Source organism: Zonotrichia albicollis, chromosome 1 (genome assembly GCF_047830755.1).
Source record: "Zonotrichia albicollis isolate bZonAlb1 chromosome 1, bZonAlb1.hap1, whole genome shotgun sequence".
NCBI classification, from domain to species: domain Eukaryota; kingdom Metazoa; phylum Chordata; class Aves; order Passeriformes; family Passerellidae; genus Zonotrichia; species Zonotrichia albicollis.
In genome coordinates this window covers 49,538,477-49,559,273 of record NC_133819.1, presented here as the reverse complement: position 1 = coordinate 49,559,273, position 20,797 = coordinate 49,538,477, and the positions used below count along the sequence as shown (strand labels likewise).

Genomic DNA, 20,797 nt, shown 5'->3' with positions numbered 1-20,797 from the left:
ACAACATAAATTACCTTGTGAATTTCCCTCTGCTATAATTTTGCTTTCTAAGCTCCACAAAACTCCACGAGCACTTTGGCTGTAATTAGTATGTGAGTTATTTGTGGTATTGTAAAGCATTAACTGGCTTGTAACTGTTGTCTCTTGGCACTATGCATCTCTCACAAATGGGGTTGTGGTCTAGGATATCATCAATCTTTTCTTTGTGGTTCAGAAAAGGAATCCATTTTCTTTGATAAAAGACCCATTGGTCTTTGTGATCTATAAATCATTCTTTTCAAAGAAACCCTTTGAAATACCAATTCAAGGTAGTCTCACAGAATATCACTTTATAGATTTTTCTTAGGATGGAAGATAATCCTTGTGCCTATCAAAAAGGAAGATCTGTACCATTTTTTACTGAATTTTGCAACTTTAGAAGAAGCTCTCTAGAGGCCTAATATTGCCATCTCTAATCTTGTGTCCTGCATGAAGTTAGAACTTTTTTTTTGTCAAAACAGCATTTCTGTAATGTCCGAGTATGAGATGACTGAATTATAACCAAGATCATATTAAGACAGCATTCTTTACAGCATTGAAAATCCTTAGCCCTGTTAATGAGAAACATTTGTGTCTTGTGTGTGTGCTTTTGTTTTTTGTTTGTGTGGAGGTGTGTGTCTGTGGGTTTTTCTTTTTTATGGTTTTGTTTTCCATCCCTGTAAAATTCCTTTAGAGACTCTTCTGAATTAGCCCTTTTATCAAATGCATCCCATGCAACTGATTTTGAACATTTTATGTTCTGTGAGAAAACACTTGATGTTATTTGAACTTTTTCTGGTTTTTCCTGCTTGTATAAAGACTATAAGCCAGTTCTTGATACTTCATGGTCCTTGGTGGAACATCTGAAGAGGAAGTGGCCAGATGCCATTATGCCACCGTGCTCCTGCAGATGGAGCGCGTGGTCTACTGGGTCTCCTGCCTTTGTTCTTTGCTTTTATTCTAAAAGCATTTTTGTTTTCAAGAGTTTTATTACTCTGTGAAGAACAGGAACTTTTATTCATCTAAGTTGAAAATTTAATCCATAACTTTTGGGAAAATGCCACACAGTGCAAAAATAACAGAAAAAATCAGCAGGGGAGGCAACAAAGCAGTCATAGGGTGGCTGCCTTTCTGTGGTATAAGAAATGAGCAACACTTAAATGTGCAGAGTTTATAATTTCTTGGAGGCCTTCAAGAACCTGCTGTACAAACTAAATAACAATAAACAATGTAGCTCTTTTACATAAATAATCCTTTCTGTTTCTAATCTACTGGTTTAATTCCTGTGGTGGCATATGTTTGCAGTATTTATTTCAAGGTACTGTTATTGAGCTCTACTGTGCAAAGGAAATGAATTTATCTGCATGAAACTACAATGTTGGAGGGGCATTATGTGGCTGTATTTACAGTTTTCTTCTGTTTAGTGATTATACTGTATCTTTTTTTTTTTCCCCTCCCTCAATTTATCTTTTGGCTGGCTCAGAGCAGCAGGATATTTGGTGTGGGCTGTGAAACAGATTTAAGAAGCCAGAGGAACTTTTAATTCAGTCCTTACTTCTTCAGTCTATAATCTGCCTGTGAAAATAATATTATCTTTCTTTCTTTTTTTTTCCCCCATAGCTTTCTTGCAGGGATGTCATCAATCTGTACTTTAAACATTTCCAAAGAAACGAGGACAGTCATTAGAAGGGTGGTACAAACCTACTGAATTTGCATCCTTAGCAAAGCTGAACACCACAGTCCTAAAGGGTGAGAAAGGAACGAAGATTTGAATCTAGCTGAAGGCTAGAGGAGGGGTGGGGTTTATGGCAAACATTTTCCTTAGCCTATATTTCCTGCTGTGAGGAAAATGTGACTATTGAAGGCTTTTTCAGAGAGCAGGGCCTTCACCACACAGTTGTCTCATCTAAAAGTAACAAACAGCAAGAAACCCCTTCTATCTGGCTCTAGGCTGAGAGAATAAAGAGAAAAATCACAGTTCTATTTCTGTTCACTTGTCCTTCACGACATTAGAAACGGGGCGGTTGTTTTTTAGATTTCAGTAAGTCAATTATTTCTTTGCTTTTTACTTGGCTTGTGTTATGGGTGGTGTCAAGGTAACCAACAACTACCAAAGCTTGGTGCTGCTCCCATCAGTTTCTCATCCTTAAAAAAGGGAGCTGAACTGCTTTTGTGAGACCTAGCATCCTGAGCTGATCCCCCAGAAGATCCAGAGCAACCAGCTGCAAGGGCTGGCTCAGCAGCTGTCCCCTGGGGCCTCAGAGGAAGATGAGTTTTCTGGTGCTTGGCAAAGAAAAAAAAAATCTCCTTGGCCTGCCGCAGGATATTGGGGAAGAGGTTTGAGCTCAAGAGAATTCAAATTTGCCTGTAAAGCACCCTTTTCCTTATGCAGCTAAGGTACCAGTTCATTTCTTTCCTCCAGTTAAGTCTGCCCTACAGGATTGCTGTGGAAATCTGCTGGCTTCAGCTTCCTGTTTGACTGCCATAAACAAGGAAATCCATATCCTCCTTGCCAGTTTTTCAGCAGAACCAACCTGCTTGTTCCTGGGCAGCTGGGTGAATTGGATTTTGGAAGGATGCTTTGTGTCTTTGAAGTCTTTTCTGGCTAAATACCATTAATCTTCAGAGTGATTCAGTTCTTAAGGTAATTTGTGGCTTTCTTCTTTTCTTTAAATCCTTTAAAGGCATGATATGGAAAAACTTCTTTGCTCCAAGGTAATCCAGTATAATTAGAACAGTGTCACTGAACTTAGCAAAGTCCTTTATGTTTGTTTTTTCCTGTCTTGTTAAAGTTTAAATCCATGGTAGATAGGAAAAGGTGTGATTTATTTTACATTTATTCTTTCTTTCCTCACACACTGTATTCTTAAAACTATTTAGCACTTTTTTTTTGGTTTTGTGACTCTGTGATGTTGAGCACAGTTACCTGTATGAAGGGGTATTAGTAGTGTCTAGTGTTGGTGCTCCCCATTCCTACAGTGAAGGAGACAGACTGGAGTGAGGGATATAAATGAGATGATGGACCATGAGACATCATGGGGAGACTGAGAGACATGGGTTGGTTTAGCCATGAGGAGGTGGCCAAGGCGGGGAGCCAGGGATCTGTTTGCAGCCTTTGTCTCCTAATGGGGGCTCTAGGGAAAACGGGGTTTTCTCAGTTGCACAAAGAAAAAGAGGCAGTGGGCAGAAAAAACTGCATTGGTAGTTCTTATGGGATTAAGGGTGAATTCTTCACAACAAAGGGTGCCCAAGCACAGGAACTAGCCCAAGACTTTCAAATCTTCATGGGTGGAGGCTCTGAGAAACCTGGTCTAATTTTGAGCAATGGATGGGCCTAGATGATCTGCAGATGTCTCTTCCAACCTGTGCTTTTCCATGATTATCAAAATAATTTTTTTCTTTTAAGAAGGCTAGCTGCAGTGTTATTTTCAGATAATATGTTTTCTCTGCTGGTATACTGCGGCGAGGAATCCTTCTGCTCCTCCAACAGGAGTTGAATGTGGCTTTTTGATCTCTGAACTTCCACTTGAGCTGTGTCTTTCCAGGCTCTGTCAAATAGGTTGCCCTCATTTCCAGTGCCTGGGATGATAAACTGGCTTTTCTCTGCTTCAGTACTTCACCTTGTTGTGGAAAGTTTTATTGTCCAGATACAGCTTCTGTCTTCCTTCAGCAAATACTTTAGTTTGGTGGAAAGCTGACTGAGGTGTCATGAGGCACTCTTCCCTTCTGCATTCTGATCACTTCAAATTTTATTAATTTGAGTTAACACAATTTAAAAGGCTATTATTGAATTAGAATTTGTGTTACTAAATGTGACATTCTCTCATGCCTTGTGTAATCATGCTGTTTAGTAGATTTTAATAGCTATTTTGCCGTTTTTGTCTATAGACCATATAAAAGTATTTAAGACAGCTCTGACTTAGCAGAGTATGTGTTTTCCAAGTTTTTGATGTGGCTTGCTTTCCTTATTCTTTGGACTTGTCTGTTATTGTTGAATGGCTTCTTTAAGTATCAGACTTTATTCTTCTATGCATGCAATGATAAAATCATCTTCTAGGTTTTTTCAAGGATTTGACTGACACTTTCACCACTTGATTCTTAGGTGGTTTTGTTCGTAGCCTGCCAGATCCATAATGATTCCTTGTCTGTGTGGCTTGCATTCTTTGTCAGAAGTTGTAATTTCTTACAAACTGCTGCACAACTGCACAGTGTTTTGCTCACTTTGTTTGTGCTTCTTTCCTAAAAGCTTCTGCCATTCCTCATTTGCCATATCTGTTGTCTGCTCTCTGTTCGAAGTTCAGTTTTCAAAGTTCAGTTTTCTTACTCCTACAAGACTTTGGTATTCCAGTTGTCCCATGTGAAATCTCCCACAAGCCTGATCTTGCCTAGAGAATGTTTCTGGGACTTTGAGTTATCTTTCACCACACAGTCTCCTAGGAGGAACCTTCCCTCTGCCTTCATGACAGGGGGTGTTGGAGGGGCAGAGCACCTGCCTAGATTGCTCACTTGCCAAAAGGATTTAATAGAAAGCTGTTATTTGCAGACATTTCTCCTGCTGTGTTTGAAGGACAGAGGATGACAATGGAGCTTTCTTAGGAGCCTGGCAAGGCAGTTTAACAGTGGGTAGTCAGGCAAAAGCCTCTCTCTGGGGACAGCAGAAGGCAGGTCTGTAGAAATATATCTTCATGGTCCAGTCTAATTCTCATGCTTAGTGGAATAAAAGTGTCAGACTTCATGTTCTGAAAACCCTAATTTTGGTTTGACAAAATATTGGGAAATGTTTAATGATCATGCTAAATGTTCTTCCCTAAGTGCTTTGAGCTTAGAAACTTTTGTTGTCATTTTGATTGTCCTAACTCAAAATCAATTTCAATGCTCCCAGGAGTTCAGGAATGGCGTAAAATTCTACATGCATGGTCCATCTCACAATCTCCTCTCCAGGAGTTCAGGGAAGAATACAAAGTTACCTGAAAGCCAGTTCTGAAGTGCTGCTGGTTCACTTCACATCATCAGATGGGATTACATCTTTAGCGCTTTTAAATGGTTACTGTGTACGCTTAGATCATCCTTTCTGTTAATCCTGACCTAAACCCTCCATGGTAAGGCTTTCCACAGCTCAACCATGAGCTCATTAAGGCTTTGATTGTAGATTATAATTGAAGTTTTCAAAAATACGAAATCATATTGCTACAGATGTGCAGCTGAGGTAATGGAATTCTTTAGAGAACCTGTCAGTGAAGCAGAGGGCTAAGGAGCAGGACCTCAGTAATCCATCAAAGGACTGAGCACAGGCTGTGGAAGAGCTGTATGGCTCTGTACAAGGAGAAGTAGTGGCTGGGAAAATTCAGTGTTATGTCTCTAGATGACAGCTCATTATTTGAGCTGCATCTCTGGTACTGCTAACCGCTGGAATTTGTGGGCATGTTTTTACTGTGGAGAAAATAATTAGCCAAACATACAATGTATTGTGGATGACAATCAATAAAACAGAGTGCAGTACATCCTACTGATAACATACACTGGATGTAGCCCAGTTTGGATTCTTTGGATTCAAAGAGTTGGAGTGCCCTGGGTACAATTTCTAGTTGTTTTATTACCAACGATGTGACGTGTTTACTATTTGCCAAATATAACAATATAAGCTCAATGCTACAACATAAGCTAAGATTGACAGAATCAGATTCTTTGAAAGAGATGGAATAAGAAATGTCTTTAAGAGAGATGAAAAAATCAGTGGGTGATCAGTTCTATTCTGTTAGCAGAGTTTTTTTTTTTAATTTAAAACTTATTGCTATATAATCTTTTTACAGCCACATTTTCTTAAGGGAAAATTATTTAAGTATCAGCTCTGTTTACCCATTGTGCTTGTTGTGTGTGTACTTTCCTGTCCTGGTTTAGGAATTTATTGTCCTGGTTTAGGACAAATTAGGGGAAATCTCCAAGAGGGAGCCCCCCAGAACAAAACAAACCTCCAACCACCCCTCCCCCAACACCGGGTTCGGGAAGGAATTCCTCGGAGGAGCAAAGTGGAAAACAAAACCTATTTATTTACAAGTAACAAAAGAACACTCCCCAACACAAGGAAAGAAAAAGGGACCAGACTGTGTTGTGGAGGGCGCCGAATCTTCTCTAGCAGGCTTCGGGTGTCCTGGAGCTTGCAGGTCAGGATCCGGAGCCGGTCCAGTATCTTCAGGGGAGGGTAAGAAAGAGAGAGAGAGAGAACAAAAGAAAAAGGAAAAAAAAAACAGCGCAAAAGCAAAAAGCAAGCAAGCAAGCAAGCAAGCAAGCAGCAGCTAGCAAAAGCCAAGCAGCCAAAGCCAAAAGCCAAAAAGTGCCTGGTCACACCCCCCCCCCCCCTCCTCCTCTCTTCCCCATCCCGCCACAGCCAGACTGCCGGGGGGGGGGGGGGGGGGAAAGGCACAGCTGCCAGACATAACACACGATATTGGGATAAAGGCTGTCACCCCACGACATTTCCCCTCTTAATTTTTTTTGGTAGAAGGAAACATCTTTCAGCTGACAAGGAACTTTTCTGATATGTCCTTTTACAGGAAAGAAGCTTAAATTTTTTTCTTGTATGCATGGTGTGAAGTGCTGACATTTAAGCCAGTAGAACTGCTCTCATGCAAAAATCCTTTATATATATTAGGAATCAAGTTAAAGGAAATTTTTTCAGTTGCTTGGATCAAACTGATTCCCTGGTTTTAGACCCATTTTCTGCTTTGCTTTTTGCATAGTCCTGCAATCCGGCTTTGGTATCAGAGAAATTTCTGGAGCTCTTACAGATTTCATTTCAGGAAACTTTTCCCCAGTCTGAGTGGGTGTTTCTTATAGACTTCCAATTATATTCAGAAATAACTTGTCTGCATGTATATGCCCCCACTGGCTCTGTGCCTCAGCATACACCATAGTATTACAGATGAATTAATTAAAATGCTTAGACATTCCTTGCTGACATTTGTTCTGTTTAATTGAAATAATTTCTTCACCTTTTAAAGTTAGCTTTTATGACACATCTAAATTTTGGAACATTCTCTTTTAAATTATTTATAAAGCCTACAAGTTATTTCTTAATTTCCTGTTTAGTTGTCCCAGATTGTGTTTTTATGTGAGTATATAGCTGTAGAAGAGCATGCCCTTCATCTCAAAAATGCTGCCTAATGTCTACATTCCTAGGAAATGCATCTTCTATGGGCTATAGGATGAATGTACAACAAAACCAGCTCTGTTAAAATGCATAGTGATGTTTTTTGAAACAGAGGTAGTTTTAATGAGTTTGTATTTCTTTGTGGAGTAACCTGTCCACTGCTGCAAGTAGCCTGGCATCTGGAGCTGCCTAAATGAGGATTTCTTTGTCACTCAGCTACATTGCAATGACAGAAAATGCAGGACGCTTTCTGTCTTCAGCTTGTTCCAATTTACTGAAAACATGGAGGTTTTTGTGGCTGAACCTAAGCTTGACTGCTTGAACTTAGTGATGTATAGGCCAGCTCCACCTTGAAACATCCATTCTGCCAGTCTGTAATTGAGCTAGAGCAGAGAAGGAGAGGAGGGTAGGGGTTTATTGACAGAACAGCATGTTCTGTGTTCACAGGCTTCAGCTCAGGCTTGTATTATCAACTGAAACATTGCTTCCCCAGCATATATCTGCTCTCTGGCTGTCTTAATCATTTTGCATTCTAACCTCTAACAGTGCCTTTAGTGTGTTAGTAGCAGCAGGGTCACTCTGTAAATGAGTCTGAAGTAACATATCTTTTTTTGTTGTTTGAAGGGGAAGCATAAAAGACATTGCTGCTGCATAAATAATTTTTGCCTGAGTGCAGAAAAGCCCAAAGAGTGTTGTGTTTTTACATATGTGAGTCTTTTCCTAGAATGCTACCTCTGTAAAGATACTGAGGAAGAACAACCTGGTTAAGCTCATCTCCGTGTAGGAGACCTGAGACAGGCAAGGGATTGGTTTTCTGACATGAAGAGGCTTTTTTTCCTCCCTGACTTGTTAAACTTTATTTGTCCATCCAGCCACTTGAGAGGGCAGAGAGAGCATTGATGTGATCTGCACGGCTGAGTCCTCAGACCTCCAGACCTCTTTTTGCTCACATTGAGGTGTGCACCTCTCTGGACCGCTAGACTGAGGCTTGTGTGTTCACTTGCAGTGCAGACATTCTCTCAGTCCTTGGAACTCTGTTCTTTCTAAACAGGAGCACTAATTTTTTTGGTAGTTATAATTGATGAGCAGTGTTGGCACTTTATACCATTGCTGTGGGCGGCACAGGGAACTTCGGCAATACCACGGGGTTGTTAAGGGCAATGAAAAGCAGCAGTGTCTTCTAAAACAAAAAATAACTTGCAGGAGTTCCTGTGGAGATGTCTGCTTTCTTGTAAGTGCTGAGAATTAGTGTTCATAAAAAGATCTTAGTACTAATAGTCCTGTAGGTTCTTTTGAAATATGTTTAATTTTTTCCCGTATTCCCTGAAAAGTTTTTAATGTTGCCTCCTACACTTCTTTCAATGAACAGAGTCTCAGATTTATTAATGCATAATGTGTCCCAGAAATCAGTTTAACTGATTCTCATCCATCAGTCAGCATCACTTTTTTTCTATTATTTGGCAGAGCAGATTTCTTTGAAGCTGCTTTTTGCAGACTCTGGATGATATCTCTGTCTAACTTTTCTGAAGAAGGGGGAGAGCCCATCAGCTTAATTTTCTAAGGCTGAAGGGTGCATTAGTGAGAGCCAGAAAACTACTTTGCATAAGAACACTGAGTTCTGTTCTTCAGAAGTGGCCTTTCACTCACTTTTTAACTCTTAGCTATGAATTTAAGATCAAAAAAGGACTACCACCACTAGTTAAAGCAATATTTAAGACCAGAAAAAGCAATATTATGCACCAGTTAAAGCAATATTTAAGACCATATCTCACATTTCTTATGTAGAAATGTGAGATCTGTAACCATAGAGTATGATTTCCAAATAAATCTCAACTGGAAATGTTATGCCTCAGAGGCAGACAGCACACAAGCCTGGTGTAAAGACTAGATTTATCTTGATGCATTGTCAAGAATTCGTCTTCTGTCCTGCTATTTCATGTCTGCCCTTCCCCTAACAGAACTCCTAGTGCCTGTCCTGAGGCACTGATCTCTGATGAATACAGAATAAATTGATTTGCATTTCTACTCCGTGGTATTATTGAAGCCTGTGTAGAGGGAAGCAAAGCCAGTATTATGGCACTCCAACTATAAAATACTTATACTACTAAAGCAATCTGGTGGTCTCTGGCCAGAAAAGAGTCAGCCATGTGGACACAAAGACAAACCTCTGTTTTGAGCACTTATTATCTTTGCTGACATCTGGGAATGATTTAGAGCCCCCACCAGCTAAACATATCCAAGGGTATATCTGGAGCTGAAAGAGCTCAGCTGCCATGTGAAAGACTTGTATGGAGCAGATCAGGAGACAAGCCCCGAGAAAAAATGATCAGCAGTGGCTTACACCCAGTCTAGAAATATTGAAAGCAGAAGCCTGGAATCCACATTCAAGTAAAGATGCAATTTCATGTGCTTAGCTGTATGCTGTGGGCATGAAGGGGTCTGGGAGCAATTCCCCTGAAGTGTCTCCTTTTGCATTTGCTGATAGAAAAGTGGTATTACCCGACCTCCTTCTCTGTGCACAGGGACAATTGAGGTTGTCCATGTTTTGAACCAAGCAGCTTCCTGCCTTTCAGCAAAAGTTTGCAAAGCCTTAGATTAGTTACATCCTTGTTTCTCCTGGGGGTGAAAACTGTGTGCAAGCCCACAAGCAAGGCTCTATTTTCCTGTTTCTCAGTAAAATGGTGCCTACATCTTTATGCCTTTTCCCAGAGCATGTGGGGTAGGTGTGGAACCTGTTGTGGACAGCAGCACTCAGAGTTAGCTGAGAAGCAGATTGGGTGTTGAGAAGGAGCTCACAGGTACCCCATATAGCTCTGACTGCTGGAGCACTCACTGCCTGCTGCCCTCTGTGCAGAGTTACACAGGAGAGCTGAGTTGCTGGTGACTGCAGGCAATTTAGGAGCACAAAAGTGTGTGCATCAGCATCTCTTAAATAGGAAAAGAAGTGGAAGCCTTGGGTCTGAAAGTGTTTTACAGGCAGGCAGCACCCAGTTGCATTAATCAAGGCTAGAGAAGTGCTAAATGTGACCTGTAAGGGTCTGCTGCTTCACCAGGTGTAAAAAGAGGACCTAAGCTGGTGTGAGTAATAGCATAATAGTGATTTACAGACCTGAGAGAAAAGAGCTCACTGATACTTGCTAGTGAGGAAGAGGAAGGCACAGCTTTTGGATGAGCTGAGACCTCCTGACTCCCTGAGAGCAGGTCTTCATTTAACGATTCAATAGGAATTCATATGAGTTGAATGCATCCCTTTTCTTCCTATGAAACAGGAGCTGTCATATTATTACAACACATTTCAGCCATTTCCTGTTTTGTGTTTTTAACAAGATTGTGACTTAAAGGGAGCAGGTGAGCCTTGTGACCATATCCAGAGGCTGCAGTTCAGATATGGCATGTACAAAGAATAACCTCTCCCTTTTCATAAGATGTATAGCTTCTGTTCAGAGGTGGATTCTGGCCTTTGTGAGGCCCTGAGGAAGATCTGTTGAAAACTCTGGTGCAACAGGTAGATAAAGAGTGGAAGATTTAATTAATATTAAACATCAAGAAGCCTTGGTCAACTAATGGAATGAAATCTGTGTTGAAGAACAAACAGGAATGAAGATTTGATTAGTTCAGGTTTTTCTCTGAAAAGAGAACTATGACATTTGAAAGTCATGTAATGCACACTTTATAAAGAAAGACATTTCTGGCTGCTGTTCTGAACAGAGATGTAAATACTTGATTTGTTTTCCAGGCTGTGCCTACGCTGGACAATTTCATTTTCATAGGACCCCAGTGGTTGTTAGTACTGAGACTTCTGGGTCTTTTATGCCTGAGGAAGAGTGTCAGTCTTGGCTGTGTGCTTCCCATGCTGTGTGGCTGTCAGTATTTGGGCCTGTGACCTTCTCTGACTGATGCATCCTGTGCTCTGGAAGACACACACAGGCACGCCCACCACTGCCCAGAGTTCATAGAGAGGACACATAAAATCACATTAACTTTGTTATTGAAATCTGTGGTCTTTGCCCTTTGCTTATTTGTTTGCTTTTGTACAAGAGTGTTCTCTGTGCATCTTTGTCTAGCTTACAATTGACAAAATCTGATGTCCCTTGGTGCTTGTGCTTGTTTGCTTCCATATGGTGATGAAATACATGTTCTGAGAGAGGTATATCCATTGTGAAAACAAAATGGTGTGCTTGTATACTTCATTTTTTGTGATTGAAGCTTTTCCTACTGCATTATCTTCTAATCAAGCTTGCAGGTAGTAGAGCAATGAATGTCCGAAGCAAAGCCCACTTTTTAGGTAATCTCTTCAAAACACAGTCATAACTCTGCATAGTACCTTTCATGACACTTGTATTAGATGACCAGTTAGAAAAGGACAGGCAGTTGCTGTAAATAAAACACAAACCCCAAATGACCTTAAACCCCAAGTAATTAGAAAGTTGAGTCCTTAACTTCCACATGATATCTGGGGGAAAGTAGATGAAGTACCCTGTGGTGAACTCAGCAGCTAGTAAGCATCAAAGGATCATGGAAGAGGCAATACAGGAGCATTGCATGCAGATGTTTTAGTGCTTCAGGTTGTTGTAAAACCTTGAGGATAAGGATGATGGAGAAGAATTAGGACAGTTTTTAGTTGGTAACTTAAATTTTGAGTGATTTCATTTGTATCTCCCTTTTAAGAGCGTGCTATTGACTGATGGTAAATATCCCATGCCCTTGATATGCCTCCCTCAGGGAAGCTGTTTGCACTGCACAGGAAATTTCAGTGCTGGACTCTGACTGTGAGTTGCAAATTTAGTGGCCAAATTCTAAAAACTTTCTGTCTGGATCAGGACTGCTTTTCTTCTCTTTGTGTGTATGTAGGTGTTTGCTCAGCTGGTAACCAATGTGTTTATTTGTGAAGCCCTGGTGCTGGAAAAAGGCTGGCACAAAGTAAAGTTGCATCAAAGCAAAAGTTTGTTAGGCTGTACAATGTCCACAGCAGGTCTGCCTGTCTGAAAGTATCACATGGATTAGGTAACATGAAATTAGAGCTTCCGTTTTCTCTGTTGGATTATTTGCTGTGAGTGACTTCCACAGCTATATTGCAAAAGAGTGATGGGTTCTTTCTCCTAAAGCCATTTTCTTTTATCTTCTGTTTACCAAATATTTATGACTGTAGAATGCAGTGTGTTATCTCTCTGAACTATCCAAAGAGATTCAGCCTTCACAGCCAGAAAAATACAGTTCTTAAAATACAAGTCATGCAGGGAAAATGCTCTTTGTGCTTTACATCTTATTATTGTTGAACAGCTTAATATTGTTGACCAGAGTAGCCCTGATTATTTTTAGTGTAGTGCATATAGATTCTTTATGGAAGAGGAAATTCATGTGGAGTCAGGATAAATATTCTTAATAGGGTCTATTATTTGACCAAACAGTAGTATTAATTTGTATTTGCTGTATATTTATTTCCAGGCAAGTCAATAATTTGTTAACCAAAACCACTTGTAATTTTATGTGGCCGCTCAGAATGAAAAGGTTTGTTCTGGTTTGTTTTCAGCACATATCTTTTGATCTCCCATTGAAGATTGAGCTATGAGCCTGGTGTGGTCCTTGAAAGGGGCACCCTTGTTGTGCTTTACAACAAAGACAGTTGTTCCTATAGTTTTAAAGTGGATTAAATTAAGCTTGACAATGTTGCAATGAACAGAGGGCGTGGGGAAGAGACAAAGATCCCTGAAGTCATCATTCAAAAGCAGCATGTCTCTCTATCAATGCCCTACTCATTTCTCTATAATGAGGTGTGGGCAGAATCAAAAGGAGAATTGCATAAACTCCCGTTTAGTCTCAGGGTCCTCTCAGGTAAAAAACATTTATGAATCTGCATAGATTTAACAGGGCAAAATATGTCCTCCTAAGTGCCTTTTCATGGCCTAATTTAACTAACTTCAGCACAATGCCCTGTCACCTGAGAGGGATGCTCTAGGTACCAGTAATGCCATAAGGCTCTTATCTCATTTTGTTGATGACAGCTCAACGTGTCCCAGTAAATGTACAAGATAAGAAAGTCACAAGGAAATGAAAACCAGAAGTCCTTAATGCTTAGGACATGCAAAACTATTCTGAGCGGTTGGGAAATTTGAAGGGCTTGAAGATTTGAAATTTGACTTTTGTCACTTGTGAGCAGACTCTGAAAGTTTCAGTGAAGTCTGTGCTCTCTGGCAAGTCATGGACAGCTGAGGAGGAGTCTGCTCTGCATTGGTGTTAATGTTGTATTAAAAATACCCACAAAAAGATTGTAAGAGTTTATCTCAGGAGGAGCAAGGTGAACAACACATGTCAAAGATCACAACTTCAGAACAATAATTCTTTTTAATGAAACTACTTTGATTTTACTTGGTCATTTAAAAAACAGGTTAAGTTGCCTAGTTTAACTGTTGCTCCTATCTCCAGAAATGCAGCATGGTTAAATAAAAAGTAACTTCAGAAAATAAAACTTTACTGAAGTCTAATATGGGAACTTGATGTTGAAGCAGCTTTATTACTAGTTTAATGTCATCGTCCTATAAGGTTAATTGTTCTTGCAACTACAAGAATGACAACTACCTGCTCTGCTTTGTGTTGAATTAAGCCATTGTATACTTCTGTCTAGAGTCATATGCTTCTTGCATTTTAAATGCTCTGATGTAGGCTATATAAATTAACAAAACTTTTTTAGACAGACTTTCAAGAGGCTGATGCAACTTTTAAATTGTATTTGGCTGCAGTTTGTTTACTCACAGAGCCATTAAAGAGAGGGTCCTAAATGTAAATTGTGTTGTAATGTGCTTGATGCCCAAGTAAAAGATGTGTTTTGTTGTCCTTCAAAACTATCCCTGCTCTCACTCTTGTACCATTCTATTCTTTTATGGAGGTTTGAAAGGGTATTTGCTGCTCCTAAGGGCTCAGGTACAAGAAGAGAACCTGTGGGGAATCCCAAACGGATCCATTTATTATCTACTTTAAAGCAATAATGTAAGGACTATTATGCCCTCAGTATGGGTAAATAGGAGAGGAAAAGAGATCAGGATGAAACACTAGTATATAAGCATTAAGATGTTTTGTAGGGACACTTGCCCGTGTGCAGTGCTCCTAAGTGTGGTGGAGATGGTGCTCGTGGTGTCCCACAAGGCATGGGCACACAGCTGCCTTCTACATGCACACAACAGCTTAGCAAGGAGCACAAAATGCAATTTGTGGATACATTAAAAAGTATGTGCTGAGAATGTAATTCCTCAGGAGCAAGTGTATTGATTGTTTGACTCAAATTGTTTCTTAATTGAAACACAAAACAGCTCCTCTTTAAAATTTAGACTTCTTGAGATCAGATTTGGTAGGGAATATATCAACTGCATCTTTTAGGGATGGTGTGACCACTATTTTTCCCCCAGTAGCAGATGTTGTATAGATTAGTGTCTAAGGATTGTTGCCACAGCAGCAAGATCTGATGAGATTATCAGATTCTCCTGAATTAAAGAGAACTTGACAACAACATAAATCAGAAGTTATTGCTGCACATATAAATGTTCATTTGTTAGCCCAAGCAGTAGCTCATTTTCGCACAGCTGAGGAATTTCTTTTTTATTTTTTATCTTTTACAAGATATGGTTATAATTCAGCAGTGTATTTGACCAGCTTTATGTACATAAATGACTCCAGAAGCAGCCAAGAAAGATTTGTTTCTTATCTGGACCTTTTCATGATCAGGAGTTTGTCTTTTTTGGCTTTTGACATAGGGCAGAGTAATTTCATGCAGTGACTCCTTTGGGTAGATTCCCAGATATGCATGTTTCACCTCTGATTTTGTTAAATTAACCATATGTCAGAGATGTTAAATTCCAGTCTTCATTAAACCTATATCAGATCTGAGCTATCTGGACCTGGAGTTTTTCACTTTCATTTTATTAGACTGAGGAATGAGTCTTCAAATGCGAGTTTTTTGCCTTACAGTTTGGGGGCTGTTCAGCTCTAGGCTTTTTTGGTAACCTTGCCTTTGTGGTCCTAAACAGAGCATAGCATTATTAGCTGTGTTATGTAGTTAGGTATAAGCATTCTGTGTGTTGCTAATACCTGGGATTAGCAGTTTCCTTTGTTCACAGCCTGACCAGGCATAATGACAGCTCCTGAAAGTCAGAAGCTTTTGCTTAGGGAATACCCTCTGTGCTGTTCTGAGTAAACCTTCTCTTACCATTGAGATTTCCAATTTGCATGCTTTTCTGATTTCCCAGTGGAGAAGTTGGTCTATTCTAAAGTTTTTTCAGGCCTTGAAGTATAACAAGGTCCTTCTCCCTATGGTTATTTTTGCAGGTACAGTTAAAAAGATCAGGGGAAAAAACACAGTCACCAGAAAATGGCTATGTTAGCACTCACTTCATTAACTTCTGGGTTGTTTCACTAATTTAGCACTAGTTTTCAGTGTTTTGTAGGTGGGAATCAAAAGAATTGTGATCTTTTTCTTTCAAACAGTTTGTGATTTAATACAGTTTGGAAATTTCATCAGGATTCTTCCATAGTGGTACATGAAGGCAGCTACACTTTTGGGTGAGTGTGACCACATTGGGACTTAGCCCTGAGTGGTATTAATTAATGTACTGAGTGGTATTAATTAATGGAGAAAAGGCCCTCTTAGCCACACCATTTCTGGCCCATAAGAATTAACTTTACTTTTAACGTTATAGCAAAACAATTAAGGAACATGTGTTGCTGTGTTTTTCCTGGAAGTATTGAGCAGGGCAAAAGCAGAGGGAACTTGGTTAATTCCCATGAGTGGCCAAGCTGGTGGAATCCCAATCTGTATTTATGCTTGCTGCTGAAGGGGGCAGATGCTTCTTGATGATGCAGAAATTGCACTTGGAAGAATCTCTGAGAAATATTTGCTGCTTTAGATAGTCTTTTGGACAGGGAGATATATATATATTTTTTTTTTCCTCTGTAGAATAAAGCTTTATCTATTCCCATCCCTTTCCAGCCTCCCTTTGGTACACTTGCTTTGAAATGTACAGTCTGGCCTTGCTTTGTTCACATATGCACATTATTTCTAGCTCAAAAAGTCTGCAGTGAGTAAAAGCAGGATTCATCTGCCTACAACTGAGTTTCCCTTTCAGTTGGTGGAGATCAAATCAGGACAGTCAACAGATCCTGGAGTGTAATTCCTGCTTTCCTAAAGCAGCACCAAAACAGGTCAGATAAACCATGCCTGAGAGGCTTATTTCTTTCCACTGATTTTAGAGGGATAATGGGTGGCTGTGGCAGTCTTCAGACACTGAGGTTTGGTGGTGTGCATCCCACCTGCTGTGTCAGTGGAGAGTGGCTCCTACAGCAGGGTGCCTTCTCTTACCAGCCTCTAGCTCTGCCCTTCCAAAGGGCTGGGCTCTTCTGCAAGCCCAGACATCACAGTTCATGGTTTTGAGTGTCAACTCCTCATGTGTTTTAAAATGCTGTACTTGTACTAAAAGTGACATGGGAAAATTAGAACTTCTGAGTTTACGTAACCTGTAGGAAGGGGGTGGCTGCCCCAGTGTTTGGTCAAATGTGCCTTTTGCTGTAAACCTAGAGCAGATTAGCACTGCTTGGAGCAGGGGTCAGGTTATGTGACCTCTGAAGGCTCTTTCAACTGCCTGATTATTTAGTGTCAGCTTTCGAAGTGGTCTCTATTTAGACTGCTATTCATATCACAAAACATCTCAGCCTCAGGTGTCAGCCCCATTACATTTTCTGACCCATTGCTGAGTCCAGATGAGGAGTTCTGATTAGCTTTTCTTCCAGAGATAAGGATGAATCTTTGTAGACACCCAGAGTATTGCTTTGTAGTATTAATTTACCCCCTCCTCTACAAAGACTAGGTATATAAATTTGAGTGGAAGATGATATTTTTCCTGTTCTGCTAGGAACATATTACAAGACTTGGCAGGAGCATTCTGGGAGCCTGAGCTAAAGATGGTGAGCATATGGGAAAACCCAGGAGGAAGCACGCAGTTTTAGGTTCTTAAACCTCGCTCTTGGTTTGTCACACTAATGTAATGAGAGGACATTAAATGAGCTGAGGTTATTAAACCCTATAGGTTACTGAGTCCTATTGGGGATCACATTAAGATGTAATTAAACCAAGTCCAGATATTTTAATTTCTAGCTGGAGATTTACGCAACATAAACCAAATATTTTTCCAGTTCTGAACTTTATGGAAAATAGGCTTGTTAATGTGTTTATTTCTTTTTAATATTAACTGAATAGGCATTTTTTAGGCCCACTTGACTCTAGTGAAACAGTAAGTATCAAAGTTGTAGTTCAAATCAGGTATCTGCAAACATAGAGGCTTGCTCACTTTTACTAAAACCTCAGTCCCCCCAAAGTATGCAAAGTCTGCAAACAGATGTCCTCTGAGGCTCTAGCTGAACATGTGTATTGTACCTGACAGTCCATTGCTGCTGCAAAGCTCTCCACTATAGAGTGAGAGGTAACAATTGCCTAAAATGTTAATTTCCCTTATTAGGAATATGAGATTATGCTCATTAACATGGATTATTTCCACCTAAAACGTTTCAGTTACATTGTAACATGAACTAAATTATTTTACTCCTTAATTTTAAGAACACTCAATATCCCGTAAAAAAAGGAAAGAATCCAAACTAGTTGGACTTTCTTGTCCCAAACAAAAGAGCACATTTCTGTGTGAAACACGATTTGAGCAAGCAGGGGATTTTTCCTCCTGGTGGTACCACCACTATTCAGGTAGAATATGTGAAGATCAGCAGATAGCTGCCTGCAGGGTGACTGGTGCACACACCCACTGGGCTTGACTGGTCAAGGTTGATCAGGCGCTGTGGCAGGGCATGGCTGGGGACAGATACATGGATTAAATCCCCTAAGGTCAGAACAGAGACTCCAACCTGACTCCCTGACCTCTGAGAGTTTTCCCTGACTGTTGGAGAAAATGGAATGGTCCTGCAAAAAATGTTTAAGTTTTGAATTTAGAAACAATTCTGAGATAACCAAAGCTGCCTTTATACGAAAACGTATTACTGACTCTAAATTTTTTTGTCTGCTGCACCTCTGAGAACATGAAAAGAAGGAAACATAGGACAAGGAAGAGGATGAGGAGTGTTTTGAGGGGAAAAAGATTCTATTTCTCAAATATCCAACTGTTAGATAAACAAGGTATCTGAGACAAGTGGAGTAGAGGAAAACTATTTAGAAATCTACTTTCCTCCATAAAGTATTCTTGTTTGAGGGTACTAGAGATGCTTTAAGATTGTAGATAGGTTGTAAAAAAGTTAATCCAAGGTCTCAATTCTTGAACACTTTGAATGCAGAGGAATGAGGATGTGAACTTTTGTTTTTACTACTCTATGTAAAAAGTCTTCTTGGGCTGTGTAGGTGTTGGCCACTGAAGTAGCGACTCTCAAATTAGGGAGAAGGTCAATTTAGGATACTCTTCTCCCTCTGTCAGTGATTAGAAAAAAATCTAGACAAGTGGAAAGCATTTGGTAATGTGTGGCAGTAGCCTCGATATGCAGAACCGCCTGGAGAAACTGGCTCAGCAGCAGATCTGTATGTGGGAGTCAGCCAATAGTCCCACATTAATTAATGAGGTGAGGAAGGAAATGGAAATGCTTGTTCTTCAAGTTCATTCTCTGTGGAAGATTTATCTGGAAAAGCTTCTAAGTAGATTTAATGGAAATATACACACTTCTGAAAAGAACTTGTATGTACATTTCTGGGGTATTCAAACAGAGATCCCAAAACCAGAGTAGGGCAAGTAAGAACAGGTTTCCCCCTGTTGGTTATTTCAGGTTTTATTTATTTCTCAACAATCAAAACTCCAAGGAATTGAAGGCAGTATTTGAGGCAGCTAATCTCCTGTCCCCGCTTGGAGCTGCTCCCTGCCAGGAGTGTATACTGAGGAAAATGATGAAAGAATGGGGATTAAGGAACCAAATTTACCCCCAAAGAGCAGTTCTGGTAGTTTTGTCTTGACAAGGTACATGTTAGCACAGGCCAGTGCAAGAATTTATTCCATATCCAAAATATTTCCTTAATGCTGGCAATATGACAATGATCTAAAAAATAAATATAGGGAGGGGGAGAGGAGTGGTGACAGAAGATGAGGCTAAGCCACAGTAACAGCATGCAAAACATATCCAACCGAACAGGATAAAGTGAGAAATGAATATTCTGTGGCTAAGGGGAACTATTTTGGATGAGGTCAGAACTGAGGTGGAACAGGTCAGGAATGCAAGCTAGAGAAGTTTGGGTTTGAAAGACACTTGGGTGATTTTATGCCTGCAGTGAAGTGAGGCAGCAGCTAGTTGTGACTCTGCTGTTAAGGCTGAGTTCTGAACTAGTGCTTGTTGCGTATGAAATATGCAAGAGATCTCCCCAAAATGCTGGCTGAATGTAGAACTGGGTTTCCATGGAGTGCAGGAATAAATCAAGTGGCTCATGAGCTAAAATGAGTAAAAAGGGGTCACTATGGATAGTCAGTGTCCCATGGCAGCCAGTGGCTTTATGTCGAGTGACCCCAGCAATGCTGTGCTCTCTCTGCAGACTCTCTGGCAGAACAGATGTACTGCACAGCAAGCAAGGGATCCTCACTCTGCTGTATATTAATGAGAGCTTGATGTTGTGTTTTGCTTCTATTGCCTTAAAACACAGAGTTCATAAGTGGTTGGGGGTGGAGGTGCCCCCCTTCTGCATCTGCTGGGCTTGGGTGGGTTGGTTTGGGCGCTGCTGGGGCTGCTGCTCTCTGTTCCCTGTGCAGTTGAGGTTGGAATTTGGCTGGCTGTGGGCTGCTGCCCTTGCATGGAAAGGTGTCATCTCACACTCTTCTGGCGCAGGAAGGAAAGCATGTACAAAAAAGATTTGTTTTGTAAAAGCAATAAACTAGCAGTTAATGTTGGTTCTGAATGCCAACAAATGCCTTTAGGAGACTGTAACATCCAGAGCAAAGCACTCAAAATGGTGAAAATCCAGACGCAGCCAAATGTGAAACAGACCTAAATACTCAAAAATCCCGGAAATATCTCAAGTTTTAGTTTTGACTAGTTGCATAAGGATTTAAAAAAAAAGGAAAATAAAAAGGCAGCATTTCTCATCTCCCATAAAGTCCTGCAAAACAAACAACCCCTTCACTGTCAGGTGTTTTGAAAATTAGTGGGACTTTAATTATACAGCACTCTGAATGGTATCATTACACCTTTCAAGGAGGAAGAAATTGTATTGTGTGACTTCATAAAAAAATTCCATGCATCATATTTTGCTTGAATTTCTTTATAATTTAAACTGAAATTGGAACTTCCTTAGCTTTGCAATTCTTGTTTGAGTGATTATAATAATATTGCTATAGTGTTTTTGCCATCACTGTACTGCTGCAATTCCATACTAATAGAGGTTTTATCTGAAATACAGAATAAAAAGAGCTAGTGCTGGAGTTTGAATGCATTTGGAATTATGTGCATATTTAAGGAGGCCTCTTCTTTGATAAATTTATTTGAATAGTGGAGAGAAGGTACCCCTATATTTCCTGGAAATTGATACAGAAAGTGCTCAAAAAACTGGACAGATTTTTTGGTTGGAGGTTATTGCCTTTCCTTCACACACAGTGCTGAGCTCAGGTGGGAGCTCTG

The 20,797-nt window shown here is 40.2% G+C and overlaps 1 long non-coding RNA gene across 1 annotated transcript in view; it reads left to right on the top strand.

The window, feature by feature from the left end:
• The first annotated feature begins 1,771 nt into the window (after positions 1–1,771).
• The window catches only part of LOC113459133 (uncharacterized), a 117,558-nt gene continuing 98,532 nt past the window's right edge, over positions 1,772–20,797 (top strand). Inside the window, exon 1 of the long non-coding RNA XR_003380032.2 lies at positions 1,772–2,662. This is a non-coding gene — a long non-coding RNA (uncharacterized LOC113459133). The remainder of the gene's footprint in view (positions 2,663–20,797) is intronic.